General features: G+C 29.6%; 1 long non-coding RNA gene across 1 annotated transcript; it reads left to right on the top strand.

The window, feature by feature from the left end:
• Nucleotides 1-2064: 2064 nt before the first annotated feature.
• On the top strand, nt 2065-4173 carry LOC145269829 (uncharacterized). Its single transcript, XR_013865261.1, has 3 exons — nt 2065-2136; nt 2358-2428; nt 3540-4173. It is a non-coding gene; the product is annotated as an uncharacterized LOC145269829 (long non-coding RNA).
• Nucleotides 4174-6241: the final 2068 nt, after the last annotated feature.

The following is a 6241-nucleotide window of genomic DNA, read 5'->3' as shown; positions in this document are numbered from 1 at the left end:
TTAAACCACTATCAATAATTTCCTCCACTCTTTATCTGTGCCTAAACCTAAATGTAAATTCCACAAGCAAAGCTTTTTCTTGGAACTGCACGCCTATGGAACTCTGTTCCATTTTCTTGCTTTCCAACTGACTACAGTGTGGTCATCTTCAAGTCCAATGTAAACAAGTTCTTGATTAGCTGTCCCCTTAAGAAATCCAATTTTCCAAATTTCCACTACTAATGATCACAATTGTTACGTTATGCTGTAGTCCTATTCATAAATCGTGTGCCAAAATACTCAGTGAATGTTTACAGCAAACGCTCAATTTTTAATATATAAAAAAATTGACAATTTTATTCTTCCAATAATACTTTCACAAGTATGGTATGGAGTGAGGAAGAGAGAGAGATATATAGTGTGTGGTGGAGTGTTGTGGATGACGACAAAATGATAAGTCGATCGGCTCGGTGTCTGTCACTCTCTCTCTGACTGACTTCTTCCTTGGCTGGCATTTGTTTTTGTTTACAAGATAGGAATTTCGTTTTACCATGAAATATTCCACTGGGCCTTATTAAATTCGTCCACGTTCCAATTTCAATATGACTGTTTTCAAAACTTATCAGTTGAAGAATATTGATTTCAAAGCTTCTCCATACTTCTTTCAATTGTTATGACTTTTGATGACATTTCTTGGTTTGAAGACATCAATAATATTTGTGTGTGTGCACCCAGGTCCATATGCGTGTCTGCACTTTGACAAGCACAAGCATACACAAATATATATATATATATATATATATATATATATATATATATAGCAAGAATTATAGTAATAATTCCACATTTCAGAATATTACAACACTATATTTTACTATTGAATACCATACACTTATTAAATCTTATCCTGGAGTGGCCTCCAGACCTTGATAACTGTTGGCTCCTTTGAATAATAAAAAAAAACTTTTCATGCTTCTAGGGATGTATACATTTAACAGTAAGATTCTGCTGCCTATTTGGTATTTTGGAATATTCATGTCCAGGGGCACAAATGCTACAAGTTGGTCAAAGCACTTTTCATTTAATTAATTGTAAAACAAACACATGGATGCAACATTATGGCAATGGAGCTTGTTGATAGTATGCAATTCATTAGATTGGAAATATTCTTTTTAGGATTGTGTCTATAAGGAAAATACTTGTGGTAGATGCACCAGATTATTTCTAACTGGTATTGTATATTCTTTTAACTGACATAATTAATATATGCATTTATTTCTAAACTGCATTGTTCATATCTAACTGCATTGTTCATATCTAACTGCATTGTTCATATCTAACTGCATTGTTTATATCCAACTGCATTGTTCATATCTAACTGCATTGTTCATATCTAACTGCATTGTTCATATCTAACTGCATTGTTCATATCTAACTACATTGTTCATATCTAACTACATTGTTCATATCTAACTGCATTGTTCATATCCAACTGCATTGTTCATATCCAACTGCATTGTTCATATCCAACTGCATTGTTCATATCCAACTGCATTGTTCATATCCAACTGCATTGTTCATATCTAACTGCATTGTTCATATCTAACTGCATTGTTCATATCCAACTGCATTGTTCATATCTAACTGCATTGTTCATATCTAACTGCATTGTTCATATCCAACTGCATTGTTCATATCCAACTGCATTGTTCATATCTAACTGCATTGTTCATATCTAACTCTGACATAAATATTTCTAACGAACAATGACAATCGTTTTACATTCCTAAATTGAATATTTATTATCTCTTGCTTACTGGGTTCGATTCTATCCTTTTCCAAATATTATTTTCAAACTTTTCTATTTGATTACTGGTGTCCGTCCCTTTTCATGTAACAAATTTAAACTGCATATATCTATAGCCCAAATGTTTAAGCATAATTTTGTAACTTTTAAACAAAACAGACTGCTTAATATTTAAAAAGTTTTTGAATATCAGTTAATTATTTTTAATTATGACATGTTTAGTGTTCTTTATTTTTTATGATTATTCTAATTGTGTTTATTTTGTTTTTTTATTTGTAGATTTTTGTAAAGCAATTAATTTGAACACCATAACCTTTCTGAATGTTCTGATCAGTTTCAACATCACTAATGTAAGATTTATTTTTTTGGTGTTAAAAATACAATAATTTAAACTGCATATATCTATAGCCCAAATGTTCAAGCATAGTTTTGTAACTTTTAAACAAAACAGACTGCTTAATATTTAAAAAGTTTTTGAATATCAGTTAATTATTTTTAATTATGACATGTTTAGTGTTCTTTATTTTTTATGATTATTCTAATTGTGTTTATTTTTTTTTTTTATTTGTAGATTTTTGTAAAGCAATTAATTTGAACACCATAACCTTTATGAATGTTCTGATCAGTTTCAACATCACTAATGTAAGATTTATTTTTTTGGTGTTAAAAATACAATAATTTAAACTGCATATATCTATAGCCCAAATGTTTAAGCATAGTTTTGTAACATTTAAACAAAACAGACTGCTTAATATTTTTTTGTGTTAAAAATTAATTCGAACACCATAACCTTTCTGAATGTTCTGATCAGTTTCAACATCACTAATGTAAGATTTATTTTTTTGGTGTTAAAAATACAATAATTTAAACTGCATATATCTATAGCCCAAATGTTCAAGCATAGTTTTGTAACATTTAAACAAAACAGACTGCTTAATATTTTTTTGTGTTAAAAATTAATTCGAACACCATAACCTTTCTGAATGTTCTGATCAGTTTCAACATCACTAATGTAAGATTTATTTTTTTGGTGTTAAAAATACAATAATTTAAACTGCATATATCTATAGCCCAAATGTTCAAGCATAGTTTTGTAACATTTAAACAAAACAGACTGCTTAATATTTTTTTGTGTTAAAAATTAATTCGAACCTTTCTGAATGTTCTAATCAGTCGCAACATGTAAGATTTATTTTTTTTTGTTAAAATACAATAAAAAATTTAAATGTTTTGAATGAGAAATTAGAATGATTCACATATTTTTTATTGTATTAAACAAAAATTATTTGGTTTATTAGTTTTTTCAAACTTTTCCAGAAAATCTGAACATCCTATATCTATTGTCAAAATCCTCAAGCATAGCTCTATGACCTTATAGAAAACATTTTTTTGCTTCACCAAAAGACTCATTTCTTTTTTTTTAAATTTTGTAAATTAAACAAAAGTAATGAAATGTTGAAAATCACAAAGGAAGCTTTTTTTTTAAATTATTTATGAAAAAGAATTCATTTTCTGCATGGATAAGTATTGCAAAAAATGTCCTGATAATATTTTTACTTTAATCAAAAATCAATTTGAAGACTTTGTAAAAAATTGTCCATGATTATTTGTCTTTAGCTCACAATGCAAACGTTTGTCTCTAATTTATCCATTTAAAAAGTCACCGTGTATACACATAAACATCTTAGTATTTTTGAAAAACATGTATAAAATTATATCATTTAATGAAATTTGTCTTTATTTTATTTTGCAGAATATCCAGCAATCAATACAATGCAAATTGCACAAAGTTAAAACAAAAGAAAATCATATCCTTCTGAACTATACAAGTTTTTCTTTTATGAAAGAGAACTTTATGAAAATACATGACAAAAAATCCTGACAATTGAGTATGTATTGCTTCTATTCTTAGGCTTATTAAATATGGTACTAGTTGCAATAATTATTGCAAGTGCATATGAATAATCGACTCATTGACAGTTTTATAAATGCAGTGAATAGTAGAATAATAAAAACATATATGAGACGTTAGTAATGAGCTGCAACAAATGTTGATTTATTTGATCTATCCATCAAAATACAAATATGAGACTTTAATTAGGAGCTTCAAAAATGGTTGATTTGTTAGAACTTTCCATTAAAATACACAGAAAATAAAACATAAATATAAACGAATTGTGAGAATCTATATACATTATTTTAATACATAAGGTTTAAATATCATCTTACAAAATGTATAAACATTCACTGGATCTATCATATATGTTCAGTATTCATCAATCAATTCACATCCAATATTGATTTTATATAGATTCGTTTTGTTTTATAGTGAGCTGGCACACAGAGGAGCATATATTTTGTATTTGTATATATATATATATATATATATATATATATATATATATACCATCACACATTGAAAAACATGTTTTCACTGAAACAATTAATGTACAGACATTTACTGAATCTTTAAAATATTTATTCAGTATTCATCAATCTGTGTTTATTTGAATTATAGCATATTGTAAAACGTTTTCATGTGAAATGTATTTTATGATCCTATAAAAACAATCATTTTACTGATAACTATGTATTTCTCCAACTCTTATGCTTCATAAATGGAACACTCGTTGGAATAATTGTCTCAAATGCATACAACTAATGTACTTTTGAATGCATATGAGCCTTCTAATAAATGCAGTATTTCAGCATCCAAATTATTGAAAAGAAACATACAGCTAATGGGAAAATTTATATAAATATAAGAAACTAATAAAACTAAGAAGTCGTAAATATTTCAACTTTGAAAATGAGCACTAAATCAGATACTGGAGAACTACCTAATTCTTGTAAAGTATGTGGCTGTTCTTTTTTAAGAAAACAGTATTTAGCAGTACATATGCAGAGACATACTGGAGAGAAAATATATTGTAAAATATGCGGTTCATCTTTTGCACAGAAACAATACATGTAAGAACATATGTGAACACATACTGGAGAGAAACCATATTCTTGTGAAGTAGGTGATTCTTTTATGCATGAAAAGACTATGTTGCAACATATGGGAACACATACTGGAGAGAAACCATATGCTTGTGAAATATGTGGCTCTACATTCACAATGAAACCAAGCTTGGTCATACACATGCGAACACATACTGGAGAGAAACCATATTCCTGTGAAATATGTGGGTCTGCTTTTATAAGGAAACCTGACTTGGTCATTCACATGCGAAAACACACTGGAGAGAAACCATATACGTGTGAAGTATGTGGTTCTTCTTTTACACAAAAACAAAATATGTCTATACATATGCGAATACATACTGGAGAGAAACCATATTCTTGTGAAATATGTGGTTTATCGTTTGCACAGAAACAACACATGTTGCGACATATACAAATACATACTGGAGAGAAACCATATGCTTGTGAAGTATGTGACTCTTCTTTCACAATGAAATGGAGCTTGGTCATTCACATGCGAACACATACTGGAGAGAAACCATATTCTTGTGAAATATGTGGCTCTGCTTTTACAAGGAAACATGATTTGGTCATTCACATTCGAACACATACTGGAGAGAAACCATATTCGTGTGAAGTATGTGGTTCTTCTTTTACACATAAAAAAACTATGCTTATACATATGCGAACACATACTGGAGAGAAACCATATTCTTGTGAATTATGTGACTCTTCTTTTACACAGAAATATACTATGTTGCAACATATGCGAACACATACTAGAGCAAAACCATATTCGTGTGAAGTATGTGGCTCTTCTTTTACACATAAACAAAATATGTTTATACATATGCGAATACATACTGGAGAGAAACCATATTCTTGTGAAATATGCGGTTCATCTTTTACACAGAAACAGCACATGTTGCAGCATATCCGAGTACATACTGGAGAGAAACCATATACTTGTGAAGTATGTGGCTCTTCTTTCACAAGGAAACCTGACTTGGTCATTCATATGAGAAGGCATACTGGAGAGAAAACATTATCTTGTGAAATATGTGGCTCTACTTTCACAAGGAAACCTAACTTGGTTATTCACATGCGAACACATACTGGAGAGAAACCACATTCTTGTGAAGTATGTGGTACCTCTTTTTCACAGAAAAAAAATATGATTACACATATGCGAATACATACTGGAGAGAAACCATATTCTTGTGAATTATGTGGCTATTCTTTTACACAGAAATATACAATGTTGCGCCATATGCAGACACATACTGGAGAAAAACCATATTCGTGTGAAGTATGTGGCTCTTCTTTTACACATAAACAAAATATGATTACACATATGCGAGTACATACTGGAGAGAAACCATATTCTTGTGAATTATGTGCCTCTTCTTTTGCACAGAAAAATACTATGTTGCAACATATGCGAACACATATGGAAGTAAAACCATATTCGTGTGAAGTATGTGACTC

Source organism: Euprymna scolopes, chromosome 45 (genome assembly GCF_053919585.1).
Source record: "Euprymna scolopes isolate OS-2025 chromosome 45, ASM5391958v1, whole genome shotgun sequence".
In the NCBI taxonomy this organism is placed as follows: Eukaryota; Metazoa; Mollusca; class Cephalopoda; order Sepiida; family Sepiolidae; genus Euprymna; species Euprymna scolopes.
This window is presented reverse-complemented; position numbering and strand designations above follow the sequence as displayed.